Here is a 22963-nt window from a genome sequence, read left to right as displayed (position 1 = left end):
ACTACTAGGAAATGCAATGGAGGGAAAAGGTAATGGGGTAGTATAGCGCATATCTAAGGCTGGCTCTTGGCATTATTATGAAAGAGAATTCTATCCCTTCCATCCTTGACCTTATTCCTTGCTTGTTGGTGCCTTTCGGTATCTTCTATCTCAGGGCCAAGACTAGGGTGAGGCAAGCACGGTCCCTAGGGTAAAAATTTTAAGGAATCACTCACTCTCAGGTTGAAGTGACAACTGTGTCTTTACATGAACCTAAGAATGGCTGTCTCCTTAAATTTTGAACCCTGGGCACCATTCTTGCCTTATCCTAGTCCAGGCTCTGCTCCATCCTCTTTAAACACCCAGTGTTTACATACTAGCTAAGACAAGGAAGCAACCTAAATATCCATTGAAAGATGAATGGATAAATAAAATGTGGTATATACATACAATGGAATATCATTCAGCCTTAAAAAAGAAGGAAACCCTGTCATTTGTGACAACATGGATGAACCTGGGGGCATTATGCAAAATAAAAGAAGCCAGACATGGAAGGACAATTACTACACGATACCACTTATATGAAGAATTTAAAATAGTTAAACTCATAGAAGTAGAGACTGGAATGGTGGTTTCCAGGGGCTGGAGGGAGGGGGAAATGGGGAGGTATAAGTCAAAGTGAACCAAGTTTTAGTTATGCAAGATGAATAAGTCCTAGAGATACACTGTACAGCATAGTGCCTGCAGTTAACAGTACTGTACTGTATACTTACAAATTTGTGGGACTTCCCCGGTGGTCCAGTTGTTAAGACTCCACCTTCCAATGCAGGGGGTGTGGGTTCAATCCCAGGTCAGGGAACTAGGAGCTGGCATGCCATGCGGTGTGGCCAAAAATTAAAAAATATATTTGCTAAGAGGGTAGATCTTATAATGTGTTTTCACAAAATACATACATAAATAAAGAGGGTGGGGAAAACTTTTTGAGGTGATGGATATTTTTATAGCATAGATTGTGGTGATGGTTTCATGGGTGTATACTTATCTCTAAACTCATCAAGTTTATACATTAAATATGTGCAGCTTATTGTCTGTCAATCATACCTTAATAAAGTGTGTTGTTTTTTTTTTTAAGAAGAAAGCACAGGGTATATATTATGGAACAAGAGATTCCATTGACTAAAGGGAAGGATTCATGGAAGTAATGGAAGATAAATTTGGAAAGAAATGTTGGGGTTATATTGTGAAGGGCTCTGAATGAAGGCTTTGAATGCCATTCTAAGAACTATGGACTTCAGGTCACAGAGAAAGATATAACTGGGTTGAGTGTATTTAATTTGAGGAACATGGAAAAGGTCCCATCTACCTATAATATCCCTCCATTTAGCCCAATAGGTTTTAATTTGAGTTTCCAACAGGGATTAATGCGTTTGGAGTAACAGGTGCTGGGGATTGGACAGCTCCTGAATATAAACATTTATTCACGCTTTAGTGTAAACTAGTAAAATTTTTCCTTGTAATAACTCATGAAAATCAGGCAATTTGGGCTATATTTGTAAAAAAAATGCCACTGTCCATGGAGGGCAGACTTTGAGAGCATTCTCCAGTATGGCACTCAGGGCGACAGACTAGCACCAAGAAATGATTAACAGCACAGGAAGCAGCCACAGAATAGTATGTATCAAAGATGATAACTAATTTATAATTTACAAATCAACTTCACCTCCATTATTTCATTTTATCCTCACAACAGCTCCAATAGAGAGATGAGGCAGTGGTTATTTTTATCAGTAAGGACACTGAACATCACAGAGCTTTATGCCCAAAGGTCACCAGGTCTCTAGAATCCAAGTGTTCTTTTCATCACTCTGCAAAGCTCACCTAGTTCACATTCTTGCCAAAGCTCAGCCCTTCAGGGAATTAAACCTTTGGTTTTTCTATTAAACGCTATCATGTATCTGAGATTACAACCCTCAAAGCCATGAACAATGACAGATCTGTGCGTGACAATACCAAGGCAGCTCAGCTGGTCCTAGTCTTGACCTTTTATCTTTGAACTTCTATTCATGTTCTATTTGTCAGTGGATTTTCAGAATAAATGGAGTAGAGAGAAGGGATATGAGTAGTTACAGAGATTGAAGGAGTATTATTATTTTTATAAAAATGCAGACTATTTAATATTACAACTATTGCTTAGACATGTTGCTGGCACTTTTAGGGAGAGAGCTCTGAGCCAAACCATTGTTAGAGTCCTTCTTGTGTGGTTATTAATACTGCATGACTGATATGCTCATTCCCCTCAAACTCCCAGCACCTCATTTCCTATTGAGTCTCCATTTGACTCTTCTCCCCATGGAGACCCCTGCTTCCTGAGACTGTAGCCTGGAGCCAGAAACAGATGCTTGGGGACCTCACTGCAACCCCAAAGAAGATGACTGATAGCTTGGGGTTGGTGTGGCCAGAAAGGAAGCCTTTTGTTAAACTTATTCTTGCTCACAGGGAGGCAGAGAAAGGGACTTGCCAAAACAGAGAGAAAACATGACTCACTCTTTTTTTTTTTCATTTTTTTTAACATCTTTATGGGAGTATAATTGCTTTACAATGGTGTGTTAGTTTTTGCTGTATAACAAAGTGAATCAGCTGTACATATACTTATATCCCCCTATCCCCTCCCTCTTACTTCTCTCTCCCACCCTCCCTATCCCACTCCTCTAGGCGGTCACAAAGCACCGAGCTGATCTCCCTGTGCTATGCGGCTGCTTCCCACTAGCTATCTACTTTACATTTGGCAGTGTATATATGTCCATGCTACTCTCTCACTTCGTCACAGCTTACCCTTCCCCCTCACTGCATCCTCAAGTCCATTCTCTACATCTGCGTCTTTATCCCTGTCCTGCTCCTAGGTTCATCAGAACCATTTTTTCTTAGATTCCATATATATGTGTTAGCATATGGTATTTGTTTTTCTCTTTCTGACTTACTTCACTCTGTATGACAGATTCTATCTCCATCCACCTCACTACAAATAACTCAATTTCTTTTCTTTTTATGGCTGAGTAATATTCCAATGACTCATTTTTATAATAACATAGTTGACAGATCATTTGCATCCGGGTTATCTCATCAAGTTTTCGGGACAACCTAAGGAGGCAGGCAGAGCAGACAGCACCTTGAGGAAACCGAGTTTGAGAGAAGCAAAGTACCTCTCCCAAAGCCATCTGGCTGGAGAATGTCGAGGCTAGTGCATGAACTTAGAGTGCGTGAGACCGGGTCCAAAGTGCTTTTTGCCACACCACCCTACTTTCTAGGGAGTGGAAAACTTTCCAGACCCACAGACCACTCTTGTCCAATTTCAAACCCCTTTGACCATTTCCTTTTTAGAACATTGGCAGGATACACGTTTAGTTCTAAGCTTAAATATCCAGTTATGGTGTCACTATTTCCAAGAAGTTCTCCTTCTTGACCTTGACCAGCTTGGGTTTATATGCTCCTTCACTGGACTCTCACCTAACCTTTACCTTGATGTCATCACTTATTACTTATTCACTTACTTATCGTTTGTTTATTTACTTATCGCTTGTTTGTTTACTTGGTCTCAGCTGCTAAGCTGTGAGCTGGTCTAGATCTGGGTCTTATTCATTGTCTCTCCAACATAGTTGGTGGGTAATACAATTTGAACTGAATGCCCTTGTCCAAGTCCTTTGTCCCTGTATGAAGTTAATCCCTCTGTTTTTTTCTTGACACTTTTATGTCTCCTACTTCCCACTCTCAAGAAAGGATCTTATGCTCCCACTCGCCCTGAGCGTTGAGTGACTGAGAAGCTGAGCGCAGAACCCTTCCTTGAAGTGTCTGCCTTTTAAAAATCAATTCCCAGCTTTGCAGGATATCCAGAGCTGGGAATCCAGTAGGCATTTTTTGGTGGTGGTGATGGTAGGGAGGTATTGTTGAGAGAATGCTGTTATTCCTCTGATATATCACTGCAATGCAAAGTGGCTGGGTAAAGGAGGAGGGTGTGTCTCTGAGACCATCAGTCTCTTATCTGTGAGAGTATGTGGGGTACATCTATTGGAACATGAAGTGTATGTGTGTGTGTGAGTGTGAGTAGGCCTCCGTGCACCCTTGAGCTCCTAGAACAAGAAGAAAAAAGAGAGAAGATGAATCACATATTCTATTTCTCCTCCAGAGACAAAGCCATCAAAGAAGGGGCCCCAGAGGGAAGAAGCCTAATATAGTTGGAGCCAGTCACCTTCTCCCTTCTCTGCCTTTTCTCTCTTCTGAAACATCTGAGGAGAACCTGGCCAGCCCTCATGCCTGTCTGTAATTTAGGAATGCGTAAATCAGACCACCATCAGGCTTCTGGATGGATCCAATAAGCTTCCTCAGTATAGAGGGCAACGTGGGCACAGAGCAGGCTGGAGGAAAGGACTGTACCAATAAGCAAGGGCAGAGAGCGCAGCATGCCGTTCATTCAGTCTCCAAAACACCATGAAAGTTTAATGTCCACAAATGTGTGCTCAGGGCACTCAGTCTCTTGTCCTTCTGGATGTACATGCTCTTTTAGTCAGAAGCACACTTGTTCATTATCAGTTCAACCACACTTTGGGGGTGTGCCTACCCCTGCCAGGATCTGGGAGGGATACTTCATGGCGGGGGTTTGCTGGATGGCTCCAGGACAACCTCTGCACCCTGCTTCCTGAGGCTGATCTCAACCTGGCTTAGGTTATAAGCTCCTAAGGGCAGGACCTAGGTCCTAATCATCTCTGTCTCTCTCTAAATGTCTCCAGCAATACTTTGCCCATAGATCTTGCATACACATTTCTTGAACAAATAAATAAGTTATTAAGGGATGAAGTGCAAGCTAGGACCTCTAACTTTAAGAAGTTTAGAGTCTATTGAGGGGGAAAATACTTAAAAAGACTTCCAAGACCTCTTCCAATTTTGTGATTCTGTCTTTTATGAAATGTCTACAATACAATGCAGAATGAAACACATTCCATGTGAGTATATATATTATCACAAGAGAGAAGAAACTCAGCTTTAGATTCAACCAATTACTGAATATCTGCTATTTGTCTAGCTGTATTCCAGGCACTTCTGAATTATTGCCTCATTTCAATTTGACAAGAATTGTCTTATTCGGAGTGCAATATAGCTTACTGATAATAGCAGGTACTGTTTATTGAGAGTTGCTCTGTGCCAGGCAAATGCTAAACCCTGTGTATGAGTGATCTCACTTAATCCCCCCAAACAAGTCTCTAACTAGGGTATTATTTTTCTCTTTTAGCCATGAGGAGGCAGAGGCTGAAGGAGAGTAAGTGATGTTTCCAAAAGACACGGTGCTACTGGCCGCCTTGGGGCTTGAACACCATCTGTTTGACATCAGTATCTGGGCTTTTAATCACTTTGGCTGTGATATGTATGGGCTCTGAGAACATGTCCCGTGTTTGATTCTTGGCCCATCACTTTCTGGCTTTGTGATCTTGGGAACCTCCTGCTCTCTGAGCTTCAATTCCCTGATTTGCAAAACAGAGATAGTAAACACTGCCTGAAAAGATTGTTGTAAGGATTAAATGGGATAATCTATGTACATGCCTGTCACATAGTAGGTGCCAATGTATGTTGGTTCTCTTCTATTTAAAAATAAGGTAACAAAAAAATGAACCAACAAATAAGTACTTGTCCCTCAAACCTGCCCTGTTGGATCACCCTTCCCTGCTCCGGGCCAGATCCTGTAGCTTTTTCCAGTCACTTTCAGATATTGGAAGTTTTATTTTCAGGTATTGAAAAGTCCAGGAGGATCTAAGTCAGTACTTTCATTTCACATCTAATTTGAGCTTTTCTTTTTCTTCCCTGCCTGTGCTCAGTAGCCAGTGGAGGTGAGAGGGTGGTTGGTTGTTTATTTCTTTAAGTTCCCTGTTGCATCACATCCCACCTACTGGCTACTGCCTGCGGCTCCTCTAGGGCTGGGGCTGGAGAAGAAATAAGAGGAAAGACACATCTGACTCCACTGATGCTGCTGTAATTAGGTAGCACGGTCCTCCACATGCTCTGTGGGCATCCAAATGCTGGCTCTTGCCCTCATGGAGTGCTTTCGAGGGTTCTTTAAAGGTTTCCCACATGGTGGTCCTCCTACACTGGGGTCTCTGGGTGACCTCCAATGACTTCCCCTAAACTCCTTCTCCAGTGTCACCCCCCCCCCCCCCCCCAGTCTCTGTGCTGGAGTCACTTCACTGCAGCAAGCCATCCTCTAGGGCAGGTCCCCTTCAGGACAACTCAAGTCCAGCTCCTACTGTGACATCCATTTATCCCAGGGAAGGCTCCACCAGACTCAGGACACTCAGGCTTTCATACAAGTGGCTCCAGCTTGCCCCTTGCCTTCTGACTTTGCTAGGTGAGCATCGGATGCCAGTCTTCCATCTCTATGGCCCTCAAGCTCTCCAGGTTCTCCAGAAACTCTTGCCCTGCTTTGCTCCTGTCCCATGGAGCAAAGATTCCCTTCTCCCCTTTACAGTACCTTCTAGAAGTGATTCTCTTTAAGGCTGAGATGAGGGGGCAACAATCAGGACCCCTTCCTAGGCCAACAGCTTCCGGTGAATTCCCTGTTTGACCATCCTTGATTAACCTCCAGCTTTCTCTTCTATATGAGATTGAGGTGGGTGATGGTGAAGGTCACAAGTTGGATTTCCCTATTTCTTGGTAAGCCCTGCAGATGATATGTGTCTAATCACCCTCTTTAGAATGTATGGGGACTTAGTCATCATTGTTTAAGCCACATATTGTACTGATTATATTTCTGTTCTTGAATAACTTGTTTTCCCCTAGAATAAATCTTTGCTCATTTACTTCTTTGCTTAGTGTGTAATATGTAAATCATTCATTTTCAAACCCCTGACCAAACTATCAAATTCCTCTCGATAAAGTTGAACACAAGAAATAATCTGTCTGTTCCATTTTTTTTTTTTTTCTGGGAAAACATACCTTAAAAGACTTCACCCATCCTATTCCCTCTGGACTGGCTGCTCTCTAGGGCCTACTATACTGCTATTATCTTAGGAGTTCCTTTCAATGAGAAATCAAGCCTTTCAACTGTGTTAGAGGTTCTCTTTCCTGAGTTATCTTTCTCTTTCTTGTGTTTTGTTTTTCGTTTTTGTTTATTCATTTTGGTGGAGTGCATCCTTCAGGAGAAAATTCTTAATAAATAAAGTTTTTCAGACCTTGTTAAAAATGTCAGATAGAATAAGAAAATGTTTGGTTGAGTATTGAATTCTAGGTTAGAAGCAATTCTTTTCCATCAGAATTTTAAAGGTGTTGGTTTACCATTTTGATATCTGACTTTTATGTTTATTTTTCCTCCTCTTTATATTTGTCATTTATCTTCATCTCCTCTTTATCTTTGTTATTCTGAAATTATGTGTCTTGATATGGTTCTTTTAAAATTCATTATACTAAGCATGCTCTATGTCCTCTCATTTTTCCTCTGGAATATTTATTAGCTGGATATTGGACCTCTAACTGGTCCTTCACTTTTTTTTTCAGTCAGTTTATTAAAACTGTTATTTCTGTTCTTATATTTTTAACTTACAAAACTTCTCTTATGGTTTTTACATTTTTTTATAGTACTCTGCTCTGTTCCATGGATGTAATACCTTCTCTTTTAGGAAATTGTAGTTAACTTTTTTTGTTGTTTTCTACATTGTCTATCTTCTTAAAGTTTACTGTTTCCATCTGTTTCTTTGGAGTCTGTCTTCTAGTATTTAGACTCTCAGTTAATCTTCAGGTTTTCAGGAAGATGACTCAGTCCTGCCCTCAACTGTGCCTGGTGTCCCCAAATCCAAAGGCTTACTTAAACTTCTCCTTTGAATAAACTTTACTCAAGGCTTACACAGGGTGCTGGAGGTGTAGTTTCTTGGCATCTTGGACTGCGGGTAGATCTGAGGTTCTGGACTTCTTATGAACTAATTTAAATATCCTTCTGTCTTTACCCCAATCCCTCACACTTGCCTTGAGAGGTACCTGGAAGCTGCCTATTCTTGAATCTTTTTGTGGTTTTGTGTTGATGTCTCAGCTTGATTTCCTCAGAAACATTGCCTTTATGTACTGTATTCTACAGACAATACAATCCCGGGGATGCAGGAGTAAGGAAAATGGGAGGGAGGCAGAGAAGGAGGGAGAGTCAATGTAAACATGCTTTACTGTGCTGACCACCACTTGGTTCAAGGGCAATTGATCCCTCAGTCTTACAAGACTGACTTTTAAATATGAACGAGTACACTTAAGGACAATCTAGCTGAAGGTGGGAAGAGAGAGGAATGTATCCACTAGTCCCTTGCTCCTTCTGGTCCAAGTTTCACCCCATAGGGGGTTAAATTCCCTGCAGCTCGGAGTTGCTTCTGATGGGCCCTGAGCCAGTCCCGTAGCACGAGTGGGAAAGCTCCAGGGGGGCAGCTTGAGGAGTATAGCGTGGTCGTGAGAGGAGGTGCTGTTGGATTGTGCCTGAATGAATTTGTTTGGATCTCACGTACAGCTAGTCATGGCACACTGGATGGTGAGGAACAGTGGTGAAAGGCAAGACCGAGGCGTTGAATAGGCATCTGATACAGGCGGGGACCAGCTTGCCTCTCACTATCATCCTCACTACAGGAATTTAGGTTTCTCTGCTCTGCTAAATCAGCTATCTCTTTTCCATCTGCTTTCCAGTTTCTAAAATTATGTTGATATTTCTCACTTGCTGTGCTCTCTACTTCCATGTTTTTGTCCACGTAGACTTATATTTTTAAAATAATTTTCAATAATTTTAGAAATTTTAGTTTTGAGAAGAAACAGATATAAACTTGGATGTTTATTCTGTCATGAATCAAGTTCCATAGCCACCTATGTGGAATGATTTTTATGAGCATCTTGGTCTCCTCTACCCATCCTCCATTCATTCTGATACTTAAATTTCCATATTTTTTACTTTTTGTCCCTGATTTGAAAGTAGTCATTTTTGTCTATGTGTGGTGGGGTTCATCACTGAGTTTTCTTGGTCACCTGCTCCATTAGAGAAGGTAACATCTCTTTCAGATATGTGGTAGGGGATTCTAAAAGGCATTCTGAGACAGTGGAACTTTAGCTATGACTCAAGGGGTGCATGTGATTTCCACAGAGGAAAATGGGATGTGGAGGCTGGTAGGACTTTCCAGCATAAAGAAGAGAAAAGTGTAAAGATGGAGAAGTAGGAAAGGGTGCAGTGTGTTCAAAGACTGGCAAGTAGCTTTGACTGACTGGTTGTTTGGGGAATTGCAGGATATGCAGTTGGAGAGGTTGCTTGTAGAGGGCCTGAAATGTCAGGTAAAGGAGTTGGGACTGTTCTGTATGCAATGTGAGTTTTGGAGCAGTGAGTGACCCAATCCTATCAGTGCTTTGGGAGGATTAACCCGGCAGTCATGGGCTGGGAGCTAGAAGAGAAAGATCTGGAGGCTGTGAACATCTTGAGGAATGTGGTAAAGATTTTGAAGAGAAACTGGGAGACAGACCTGGAAGACACTCACAGAAGGCTTAAAGTATTGCTGAGCCATTCTAAGGCCTGAGGGTCAGCTTGCACGTGTTCCCTTCATATGACCAACTTCCTCTCATCCTTCAAGAGTCGATTCAAAGGTCACCTCCTCCAGAAAGCTTTCACTGGCACCCCTCCCTAGGCTGACTCAGGGGCCCCGCCTCTGCACTGCCATGATCACCGACCGGGCTTGGATCCACTGTTAACACTTCTTAGATTATACTGTAGGTGTTGAAGTTGTCTAAAAGTTCCTTGTGCACAGGGCTTCTGTTTTATTCAACTATGTGTCCCCGAAGATTAGCACAAAGTCTTGCCCATGGTAGATGCTCAATAGATGTTTGTTGAGTTAATGAATGAATAAGTCTAAGGATGCCCTGTTAAAATGTGTTTCCTGACTTTCTCTGGCGAAGGTCCAGCTTGGAGCAGCATCAGGAGCTGGCGTGGTGGTTCTGAGGAGATCAAGGCATTGGGGCTTTAAGACGTCAGAGGGGGCAGTGTTAAAACAGACGCCCAACATCATTAATCATTAGAGAAATGCAAATCAAAACTACAATGAGGTATCATCTCACACCGGTCAGAATGGCCATCATAAAAAAATCTAGAAACAAATGCTGGAGAGGGTGTGGAGAAAAGGGAACACTCTTGCACTGCTGGTGGGAATGTGAATTGGTACAGCCACTATGGAGAACAGTATGGAGGTTTCTTAAAAAAGTACAAATAGAACTACCATATGACCCAGCAATCCCACTACTGGGCATATACCCTGAGAAAACCATAATTCAAAAAGAGTCAAGTACCACAATGTCCATTGCAGCTCTATTTACAATAGCCAGGACATGGAAACAACCCAAGTGTCCATCATTGGATGAATGGATAAAGAAGATGTGGCACATATATACAATGGAATATTACTCAGCCATAAAAAGAAACAAAATTGAGCTATTTGTAGTGAGGTGGATGGACCTAGAGTCTGTCATACAGGGTGAAGTAAGTCAGAAAGAGAAAGACAAATACCATATGCTAACACATATATATGGAATCTAAGAAAAAAAATGTCATGAAGAACCCAGGGGTAAGACAGGAATAAAGACACAGACCTACTAGAGAATGGACTTGAGGATATGGGGAGGGGGAAGGGTAAGCTGTGACAAAGCGAGAGAGTGGCATGGACATATATACGCTACCAAATGTAAGGTAGATAGCTAGTGGGAAGCAGCCGCATAGCACAGGGAGATCATCTCGGTGCTTTGTGACCACCTAGAGGGGTGGGATAGGGAGGGTGGGAGGGAGGGAGACGCGAGGGGGAAGGGATATGGGGATATATGTATATGTATAGCTGATTCACTTTGTTATGAAGCAGAAACTAGCACACGATTGTAAAGCAATTATACTCCAATAAAGATGCTAAAAAAAAACAGACTCCACGAACTCAGTCTAGATTAAGAGGTACTCCTCACAGACAAAGACGATAGTTGTAATTCTCAATAGCATTTACTGATTACAAGGGAGTATTTCTGTTCCTTGTGTCGTGAGCCTCATGACATCCTCTGAGGTATGGAGGACCTGTATCATCTTATCCACTTTACAGGTGAATCAGTTGAGACTCAGGTCACACAGGAATAATAAATATCAGAGTTAGAACTCAATCTCATGTATCCAACTTCTCATTCAAGTCTCTTTCAGCTTTGTCACACACACACCTGACACACTCACACACTTGGAAGATGCACGGGTGAGCACATACAACCCTGTAATCACAGAAGGGCACACAGATACATAGACCCTGAGACTGGGGGCTGTAACAGGTTATTTCATTGTGGATCTTCCAAAAACCCATGTCTCTCAGGCTGTCAGGCTGCATAAGCTTCCGGAGAGAGAGGGAGGAAAAATCAAATAATCTCCTTGGCAGCTCCCATTATGTGAAATATGAGGTGAAACAGAATGAAATAAAATCGGGAATGAGATGACAGGGTTTTTCTATCTGACGGAAAATGTTCGAAAGCCATTGGCCTGATCGCCACCCATTCATCACCCGCCTCAGCTGGTGCAGACCCTCTCTGCAGGTCTCTCCCCCACCAGAGAGAGAGTCTTTTCGGAAAAGGGATGATCCTGCCAAATCAGTTCAGAAAAGCACTTGTGTCATGGGTGGGTTTCAGGCCTCCTCTCCACTAGTTTTCCAACTCCACCCACTAAGTTCCCATTCCAGCATGGCCCTGTTCCCAACAGCTCCTCTTTCTAGTTCCTATTTCCTATACAGTCGCCACATTCCCAGAGCAACTCTGCATTTCCAGACTTTATTCTCCTATTCCCGGCAAGCCCCACCCCCATGCTAGAACATTCAATCATCAACAGCAGCCCATTCCTTGGATCACCCTTCATTTCTAGATCATCCCATATTCCAAGCCCTTTCTCTCATTCTTAACTCTGGCTCCCATTTTCAGGACAGCCCCCCATCCTCAGGATCTAGTACCCAGTTCAAGGAGCACAGCACAGGTTTCCCAGGTCACTCTCCCCGGTCCCGGTCCCGGCCCATCATGACCCCAGCCCTGGTTTGTGGGGACTTTGGTGGGTTTCCTGGTCACCACAGCTTCCCTCCTGCAAGCCATCTCTTCCCTTTGCCGTCATCCCCCACCTCCTGAGGGATGGAGAACCACAGAGCAGCTTGCAAGGCCTAGGGTATGGGGGGCAGTAAGCCACCGAGAATTAAAACAAGTCCAAAAAATTCAGCTCATGCCTCACGAAAAGCTCTAATTTTCTAAAGCTTTACTTCAATCTGAGCCTATGAAGAGGCTTGGTACTCATTTCTCTGCCTTCTCCTCCCCCTGCCAACCAGGGCAGAGACAGGAGTCATTGCCACTTGCCATTAGGACTAGATATGAGAATTAGCTTCCCTCTTTAATCTCTGCTTCTCATATCAATCCTAATCATCCTTCCTGGGGGCCATTTTTATTCCATTATTTACCAGCTAAAAAAAGTCCATACTGGTCCCTAATGCTCTCCTTATAGATCTTTCTTCCTGTATCACAAAACATCCACTCTCCACCATCTGACCACTCTCTTCTAATGTTGGGAGGCCTAGCTCTTATCCTCATCTCTTTCACACTGGCACTGTGACCTTGGGAAAGTCACTAAGTCTCTGTGTTCTCACTTAAATTGGGAGGTAATAACCCTTGTCTTTGAGAGGGTGTGTCTGAAAGTGCTGAGCCTGTGGCGCCCAGTGACAGGCCTGTCCTCCTCTCCTTGTCTGTGCCGTTCCAGCCAGGGCCAGGCAGCTCCCTGCTTCCAATACCTGGCTTGCTCTCTCCTGGCTTCATGCTTCACCATCGAGAAAGAGGAACCTGCTCAAACCAACTCAAGAAAAACAAGGGCTTTCAGGAAGGATATGCAGCTGTCTCCGAGGGCCCAGGGGGATGAGGGAATGGCGGGGGGCTGGAGGCCAGGGCCCACAAGCCCTCACTCCATCTGTCTGTGCTCTGTGCTGTGTTGCCTCCTCTCTCCAATTCTACCCTGCCACGCCTGTCACTCCCTGCAGACAGGCTTTCCTGGCGCAGTGTGCATGCAGCAGAAATGGCCCTCCAGGCTCGCTCCCCACGCTCCCTCAGCCCTGGTGCCGAAAACCAACGAATCCCTGAGTCCCAGCTCCAAACCTGTGGGAGAGAGAATCTGACCAATGTCACGTGTCCTGTTGGCCTCCTGTCCCTCCAGCCACTCTCCCATCCTTTGCAGGGTTATCCCCCTTCAGCCTCTTCTGCTCTCCTCCTGTGCCATCTCCCCGGGTGACCTGGGGGGAGCATGGCCGCTCCCATATCTTCAGTGACCACACTGACAATCCCAGACCACTCACCTGAGCTCAAGACCCACAAATCCAGTGGTCTGCTTGACTGCTTCATTTTTTGTCTCAAAGGCACTTCTAATTTCATACGTGCCAAGCGAAGCTCATGTTCTTTCCACCCACCCTGCCGCCACCCTCTCACTATCCAGTTAGGTGCTTTTCCAGTGTTCCACACGTCATTATCCATCCAGGGTCGGCACTCTGTCATCCTTGTCACTGTCCCTTTATTCCCTATATCTAACCCACCATCAAATTTATAGATTTCACTTCCCGAATATCTCTTGATTCAGTCCTCCTCTTTCCATCTTTCTTGACACTTTCCTTGTTCAAGCTCCCATTATCTCTTGACTAGATAATTACTACAGCTTCTTAACTAGTGTCCTCAGAGCCACTTTTGGCTTTTCTCTCATATTCTGACAATTCTCTGTATTGGGCCAGAAGGAACTTAAAAAAAAAAAAAAAAAAGGAAATCTGATCAGATCCTTGCTTAGAATCCCTTAATAAATTCCTCATGACTTTAGAATAGCTGTAATTATCCTAAATAAAATTATAATTTATCAAGTATCCTTAAATCAAAAATCTTAATCCTTGACTTCCTGCCTTTTCTGGCCTGCCTGTCACTCCAACTTCATCTTTTGGGGGCCTCTCTTTACTCTTTGCTCTCTTTCCATTCCTGCCACACTGGTTTTCTTTTAGTTCAGCCACTGAGAGCAAACTTAATGGGAAAAAAATTTCTGGGCAGCCACTCATGATGGTATATCGTTAAACCATCCATGCCTTGTATTGGTTTCCTCTCCTCCTTTGCCATTCCTTGGGCTTGTTTTCAGTTTCTTAAAAGCAGCAAGCTCTCTCCAATGTTGGGCCTCTACTTGGAAAAGTATACCCTCCTACCCCATTATGTTAATTTTTAAAATGTATATATGTATTTATTTATTTATCTTGTCGATTGCAGTATTTAATTTTATTGAGGTATAGTTCATTTATAATATTGTGTTAGTTTCAGGTGCATGGCAAAGTGATTCAGATATATATATTCAATTCTTTTCCATCATTGGTTATTACAAGATATGAATATATTCCCCTGTGCTATACAGTAAGTCCTTGTTGTTTATCTATTTTATGTATAGAAGTGTATATCTGTTGATCTCAAACTCCTAATTTATCCCTCCCCCACCCCATTATGTTTAAATCCTACTCAGTCCTCTGCTTTCAGCTAAAATAGTGCTTCTTCGAGGAAAGACTTTCTCGATCCCCCCAGTCAACTTTGTCAAGCACCCTTAGCATCTTGCCCTATAACTGTCTTCCAGAGCACTCAAGTATCACAGTTGAATTTTATAATTTCATCACCATTTGATTAATATCATTCTCTACTAGAATGTAGTTTAGAGGAAAAGATGTCATGTCTATTAGTTCTCATCGTAGCCTCACGGTCTAGCACTGTGTCTTGCATTACTAGGAATTCAATAAAAATGAGCTGCATGCATGAATGTCCCAGCTTGGGCTAGGTCCATGCCTGGTTCCTTCACCTGGAGCTATAGAGATTAGAATCTAAGGGACGGTGGACCCAAGTCTATCAATTTCCCATGGGCAATAGGTACTGACAAGGGCTGGGAAGTTACCCTCTAAATCGTTGGATGCCATACACGTTGGGGGTTTTAAAGTTATTAGAGTCTGGGTATCTCTCTAGATTTTCAAGATGCATAAAATAGCCAATATGAGAATAAAGAGAATATGATCAAAATTGGACTTTAAGAAGAGGACTCATTATTCTTTATGTCCATTGGCACAATGAAGGTTCATTCTCTCATTCAACAAATATTTATTGAGCAGCTACTGTAACCTGGCATATAGTAGAAATCTGCAGAGACGCGCACCGCAACGAAAAGTAGCCCCTGCTCGCTGCAACTAGAGAAAGCCAGTGTGCAGCAACAAAGACCCAATGTAGCCAAAAAAAGAAAAAAATAATTAATTAATTAAAAAAAAAAAGAAATCTGCAGCAAGCAGGATGCATCTAGATACTATTTGGTATAATTTTTCCCCCACAATTCCAGATCTGTCAAGATTTCCCAATTTGTCAGCCTGACAGTTAAGAATATATTTTTCTTATGAACTCATTTTCTTCTGAGAGTCACCCATCTCTCTCCAATAACATCTCCAACCCTATAAATGCACCCTGCTGCACTGCCAGGTCCCACATTCTGAGCAGCAGAGACAAAGGTGAAACTGTCACTAACTTAAATTTCAGACTGAAAACACATTCCCTATAAGCCCTCACTCAGGGGTTCTCTAGTAGTCTGGGTGGAGGGTGCTTTCCACCAGGGTCACCAAATTTGCATGCCTGAGGAAGGAAGGGAGGGAGGGAGGGAGGAGGGAGGTGGGGAGGGAGGGAAGAAGGGAAAGGAAGGCAAGAAGGCAGGTTTCTTTATTCCTGACCCAGGCTGAGCTGTCCCCACACCTTTACTCACTCTCATAATTGTGATTCCTATAATAAACCTTCCTTTAGAGTGAAGTTGCTCAGAGCATGTGGCTTTTCTTTTCTACAGTCGTGTCTCATTTGTCTTCCCCATCTGAGGTGAACATCTGTTGAACCAAACTGATAACAATAGGAGAGCTGTTACTGACACAAAGCAGGGTGCATCATCCCTCCAGAGGCTGAGGAGCTTAGTCCTGGGGATATTTCCTGGATGACGAGGAAGAAAGAGCCAAGTGGGCAGTCTGGGTGATGGGCTGGGAGGAATTCTTAGCTGCTCAGCCCATTAGCTCTTGCTGCTTCCCCTTTTGCTTGTCACCCTCCATTTGTTTTCCCTTTGTCTTTAGTCAATTCGTATTACTCTGCCTTCCTATCCAGGCGTGATGTTACCTGGCACCGTTCCAATTTCGAACCTGCCTGCATATTAATCTTGACAATGCACCTGTGGTTTCACTCATTCTTCAGCTGCTAATCCAAATGATCCCGTCTGTGCGATGTATTGGTTTTTGCACCAGGGGAGCTGACAGGGTCTTAGCACCACCTGCCCTTTGCAACTTTTCTCTTGGAAACTCTTTCTCAGTGTGGTGCCCAGACACCTAAATTGGAATCTCCTGGAAGGCGGTGGTTTGCGGAGTGTGTGGAGGTCTCCACCCCACAGACCAAGGGAATGTGAGTATCTAGGCTGGGGCTCAAGTCTCTGATTTTAACAAGCTTCCCAGGTTAATTCTGATGCAACCTAGGTTTGCCAACCACTCGGATTGAGAAAATGCTGCAGCGTGATGTAGCGCGGGTGCTGCCGACATCGTCACTCTTGACATTTTGTGCAGGATAACTCTTTGTTGTAGGGGACTGTCCTGTGCGTTGTAGGATATTTAGCAGCATCCCTGGCCTCTACCCACTATATGCCAGTAGCACCCTTTCCCACAGTTAGGACCACCAAAATTGTTACTTGACATTGCCAAGTGTCCCCTGCAGGGCAAAATCACCCTCAGTTGAGAACCTCTGATGTAGAGGAGAGAGCAGAGGATCTGCAGATTCAAAAAGAGTTTGAATCCGGGCTCTACCACTGACTGGCTGAGAAGTTTTGGGCAGCCTACTTTGCTTCTCTTTGTTTCTCTTACTTCGCTTCCCGGGAGCCTGGGATTCCTTATCTCCAAGAAGAGGAAGATGATAATACTGGTCTCAAAGCACTGCTGGGATGACTACTGTGAGTACTCAGCAAAGATAACTTTCTATCTTTCCTCCTGGAGAGGATAATAGCTCTAGCTGGCTGGACGTTTGGAGTCGGGTTGAAAGACAGGAAACCTCTCCCTTCCAGGGACAAGAAAGCATCAACTGGTGGAATAGAAGAATTACTAAGCAGACTGAAGGTAGCTGTAGTCTTGGGGGGAAGGGCAGAGATCAGAGTGGGAGACAAAAGCTGAAGAAGCCCTTAGGTATGCCCAGGCACCTGGTGTTGACCTCCTGCCCCACTGGCTCTGGGGGTCATGGCCGTGATCCAAGTCACTTCCTATGTGTGCTCTGCAGCTCCGTGGCATCTTTGACCGACTCTGTGGCCTGCTGTGTGCTCCCAAGTTGCTGATGGTCTGCAGGCCCCTGGTCTCTGCCTGTGTTTCTTCCTCTCCCTCCTCCCCCTGCCCATCTGGGACCATGCAGGGGCAGACCCCAGGGTTCCCGAAGCCCCTGCCCTGCGGGCCTTCAGCCTGTGGAGCACAGGGAGGTTGCATTGTAAGAAGTGTATTTTTAGCTGCCCTGGCCCCTGATGCCTATTCTTAGCACACAGCAGAGGGCTGGGCTGCTTGGCTGTGTTCAGCAGGAGGATGGCAATTGGCTCTTGACCGTCATGCTGCTCTGCCAGCCCAGCCGAGCTGGCTCAGCTTCAGATGAGATAATTACAGTAGTAAATTCTGGATTTCTCAGCTCAAGCTTCACCAAGGCGGTGGTGATTACCATTCAAGAGAGTTCATTTTCCCTGCATAGGATTTGAAACCCTCTGATACCATAAGGCTCCAAGTCTAAGGAACGGAAAAGGAGCCTAGGCTTGCAGGAAATATCGAAGAGCAGAGAAGGGAGACAGAGAAAGAAATGGAGACTCAGACAGAGACCCAGGCACCCTGGAGGAGAGAGCGAGAGAGCTAAAAGCAGAGACCAACTGAGAAAGACCAAAGTAGGAGAAGGTTTAGTGATGGATCTGTGGGGACAGAGGCACAGACCAAAAGAGAAGAGAGTAACAGAAAAAGAGAGCAAATACACAGCTGCAATGGCCAGGCTTATTGAAGGTTTCCAGCGTGCTGGGTACGGTTCCGAAATCCTTACTGCATATCTCTTGAAATGTTTACACCACAATACCTGGGTCGTCGTTACTGTTTTTTCTCAGGAGCCAGCGAATGGTTAAGCATCTTGCCCAGCATGACATGGAGTGAGTTGTGGAGCCAGGATTTGAGCCCATGGCTGACCTCAGTGCCCACACTTAGCTAGCACGTTCAATGGATGGAACAGGGACATACAGACGCGGGATAGAGGACTGGGGGCAAGATCCACATCAGACTGCTACAGTCTGCTGAGCCCTTTGAGGCTAATACCTTGTCTGTTTCCCTGGGAAGACAGCTCTCCGAAATGGGTGCCATTGATTCAGGTGTCAGGACTGAATTACAGCACTTCCCCAAAAGTGTGTGTCACGCTGATCGGGTCGCTGTGCCACTGCCGAGGCTGCCTGTCAAGTTTCACATCAGCCACCAGCTGATCACAGTGCAGCCATTTCTCTGTTTGGAAATACCGTCTCCCAGCATGTCATTAAGCTAATTGAACGGGCCAACTTTTCTGAGGACAGGGGTGGGGGCTGAGGGGAGGGAGAGATAACAGCTTTGGATTTGCTTATTGTCGTTAACATCCTGATCTGACACTGCGTACTGCTCTTCTTTGGAACCACCAGATCCCCCAGCCCGGGGCCAAGTGTGCGGTTGATAAATACTCTGCATGGAGAGGAGTTATTCCTGCTAGTGATCTTCACTGCAGAAAATCTCAGCCCCTGCTGGGAGACCCCCAGTTCATCTTTCTACATTTGTTGAGGCTTCAACCAACAGAGGCAACAAGAAAGCCATTTCCAACGACGAGCGCCTGTCCGACTAGACAGCAGTCATAAGTCATTCTTCCTGTTCCCGGCTCCCCCCGCCTCCTACCCCCCATAGCCATCCATCTCCATAAATCTCCTGAGCAGGTGGAGCTTTTTACAGAAGCTGTGGCTACTCCTGTCTGTGCGGCCCCTGATTGCCTCTGACCCCTTAAGGAAGAGATCCATGGGGTTATACTATGTTCTATATTTCCTTATATCATATTTCTAAATCAGAATATACGAAGACTCAGGTTGGTGCTTACGGTGCGATGTCAGGTAGGGTAGGCAGAGAATGGAGACCAGAGCCTCTACTGACCTGTAAGTGGGTTGGGAGAGGGAGAATGCGGAGATCACTTTTGAGGCCTGATGTGCTGGCAAAACAGCTGTGTCGTTTGTTGCTCTTGTGGGACCCTTTGCCGACTTGGTGTCACTACCAACAAGGGCAGATGCATTCTAGAACTCCTGCCCTTAGGGACGTGACAGGGTACATGGAGAGGCAGGATATGTGAAGCCGGAGTCTCATCTGCTCAAGCGATTGCCAAGGCACAGTAAACTGGTTATTGAAACATTAAACCACTTCCATACTAGTTGGTAAATAGTATAAATGACTGAGACCATAAACCTCTATTTGGTATTGCCCAGAGTTGGCCACAATGGTGGAGGGCGAATATGGGGGACTCCCAGCAACTGCAGAGAAAACCAAGACCGTGGGCTATACACAGCCTTTTCCGCCTCCTCCCGAGTGGCCCAGCGTTGATGGGACACTGGAACAGGGGCAAGGTAGGCAGGGCTGGTGGCAGCATGGTCAGTGGGACCTACGATGCGTGCCGGGAACTGGGCCGTGTGGGAAGCGTCGGCCTCAGGCGTGCACCCAACCGTGGTGTGACTCCTGCACGAAGCTCCCGACACTGGGGACCTCCTGACTAGCAATTGAATAGGAAAATCACTGTAAGAGTTTGACGCAGTCCCTACATCTGATCATAGTCAGGGCCATCATTTAGCTGGTGACAGCTGCATCAAACAAAATATCACACCAGCAATGTTTAAAAATCAAAAAACAAGTAGGATATTATTGACGTGGTCTGATGAGTGGCCTGCAGTACAACTTGCACCACTTAGTAGGTGGTTTTAGTTAGAGAACAACAGGGAATAGATCTAAGATGTTTTTGCTTATATACTGACATATGCATTGATTTATATTACTATACTGGCAATCCAGGTATATACACTGCAAGTCCAGGAATAGTTTCAAGGTCCAAACAGCCAACACAAACCCAGTGCCCTGAGACTGCAGCAAGCAGGAAGCAGGGCCCCAGAGAAGGCAGCCACACTCAGAGAAGGCTTCCCTCGAGTCAGGTTTGGAAGGTCAGCAAGAACTTTCTGGGGCAGAATGTTGTGTATGTGGGGACGAGGGAGCAGGCACTTGGCACAGGGCACCTCCCCCTCCTAGAGGGCAGAGCTTGGAACCTTCGGGCTTTGGGCCCAGCTAGTGACTACACTTGACCTCCAGTGGCTCTTTGAAATCGGAGAAAGAAAAGCCTCCTTTGAATCCTTGAAAAGCTAGGAACAATTAGAGTGGTTACTGCCACCATAAAGAAGGAAATGGGAAGAGGGAGATAGTGAGGGAGTTCTTAATTAATAGTTTCTTGTGGCTTATTCCTGCTTTGATCACGACGCTGATATTTCCGCAGTCTATTACAAACTTCATTAAGTTTATTTGCCTGCTAGGTGCCTGCCTTTTCTCCTGTCCCATCCTGTCAAAGACAAATTACTCCAGTGGCTCAGCTAAGCATTGCTACAGACTGGGTGCTGGTGGAGGACACAGGAAGGGAAGCCAGGGTGCAGCCCTGCCAGGGGAAACCAGCAAGTCAAAATGTTCCCCCGAGTCCGCCTTTTACCACCAAGATGGTGCGACTGATTCAAAGCCAGGCTACCGAGCAGAATTGAATTCAAGGTGCTTTCACACACCCGTGAGGTTTTTCCTGTAGTTAAAAGTGAACCAGATAATGTGGGCCCAAGACTGTACCCAGGCTGGCTAGATGGTAGAGCAAGAAATTTATCATGACAATCATGGAATCTCAGCCCTGGAAAGGATCAGAAAGGTCACCTCCTCCAGCCACTCATCCGAAGAAGCTGGAGTCCCATCTGCTCAAGCGATTGCCAAGACTACACTTGAACTCCTCCAGTGACAGGGAGCTCGTTATTCCAGAGGCAGCTCATTCCATCCTCAGACAGCTCTTACTGAGTCCAAAAATCTGTTCCCTCTAACTTCAGGCTTGTGGTCCTACTGCTCTCAATTGAGTCAATATGTTAAAAAAGATAAAAGCTAAAATATCTTCCACAAACCTTATTATATTTGAAGAGAGAGAGTCTGTTGTTCCAGGAGTTTTCCCTTAAATCTGGCTAAGAAGCCCCAATTTCTTCACCAGTTCTTCACGTGATGTAAATCATATCTCCTTAAATATGTCACTCCAAGAGTTGACAAAATACTCCGAGTGTGGCTGCACCAACACAGGGCATTGGTTTTTGTGTCAGCCATATTATCCTGTTAAATGAGCCTTCTGAGATTTACACGTGGACCAATAATACTATGCTATAAGGTGTGCTTATTTATCGGAGCCAGGAACTAGCTTAATAGCATTGGTAAGGATAGTACTGTATGTTACTGGTGCTGATAGCAGATAAACAAACCTCAGAAAACTTAATGAAGTTTGTAATAGACTGCGGAAATATCAGTGTCGTGATCAAAGCAGGAATAAGCCACAAGAAACTATTAATTAAGAACTCGCTCACTATCTCCCTTCTTTCCCATTTCCTTCTTTATGGTGCCAATTTAACTAGGGGGTTGTGGCATAGTAAACTGATGATCATTTTTTCAATGGTTTTAAATGATATTAATTAATCCATGAATTGATTATGTTTAAAAGAATGATTTTAGGAATGTACCAAATCTGCTCAAACCAGAATTTACAGGTAACTTGTTTGCCATCAGGAGAATCACCCAAATCATAAGGTATTAAATGTATGTTAACATGTAATAATTGGGTAAAGAGTAACTAAGCAATTAATTAATATTTAATGAAATTCATAGCAAATTAGATAGCAAGACGTATTAAATGCCAATTAGCCATATTAGCTACTGACACCTAAGTGATTCAACATACTCATGCTAATTAATTTATTTCTTACAAGCTTAATGACTTAACAAAAATGTATTTACATATTTAGAGATTCTTAAAGTCACCAGACGGCCAGCAATAAAAGTGGCTGTCTGCGTGGCCGTTTGGAAAAGGAGATTAGGGAAATCGATTAGTGTTTAATATGGGACCTAGTCTCAGCATCATTTTTTACTGTATTCTTCTTGGAGAATTGTTTTAAAGAGGAAGAGCGTGCAGAGAGTTTATGCGGAGGTGATCCCAGAGAGCACTGTGAGGGAATGGGAGAGCGAGTCAGAGAAGCGACAGAGCCTATAACCATTGCCTTAATGGGCAGGTTTCTGCTGAGAGCAACCAAAGCTCACTCTCCATGGGACCCTCAGAGAGATCATACGAAATAAGAGTCAGCGTCATATCCCTAAGGGAAGAGAGAGCTCTTCTTACGCTGACTCCCATCTTAGGTTCTGTTTGCCTGGTTCTGTCTGATGGTTCTGTCTGTCTGACCCACTACTATTATGCTGTGTAAGTTTAATGTGAATATTCTTTGAGGGCATCCATTTATTCAGTCACTAAAATGTTTAGAACCCAGCTGCCAGGAAGCCTAGAATGTCTTGGCCACAGAACACTCTGAACCAGGGGTCCCTCAGGCTGCCAGGACTCTTCATCCTGTTCTCATTCATCCCAGAGTGGCTTTCTCCACATCAGAAACATGGCCTTGAGCTCCAGCTGTTGCATGTTTGAGCTCCAAGCCACCAGGACAAAATGGCTCAGAAGTGCTCTCTGTTCTAAGTCTGAAAACCCGGGGAACTGACCCAGGACAAACTTGGGTCAAATGCCCACACCTGGACCAACCCAGGGCACCAGCACCACTGTGGCCACACTC

Source organism: Neophocaena asiaeorientalis, unplaced genomic scaffold (genome assembly GCF_003031525.2).
Source record: "Neophocaena asiaeorientalis asiaeorientalis breed wild unplaced genomic scaffold, Neophocaena_asiaeorientalis_V1.1 scaffold62, whole genome shotgun sequence".
Taxonomy (NCBI): domain Eukaryota; kingdom Metazoa; phylum Chordata; class Mammalia; order Artiodactyla; family Phocoenidae; genus Neophocaena; species Neophocaena asiaeorientalis.
This window is presented reverse-complemented; position numbering follows the sequence as displayed.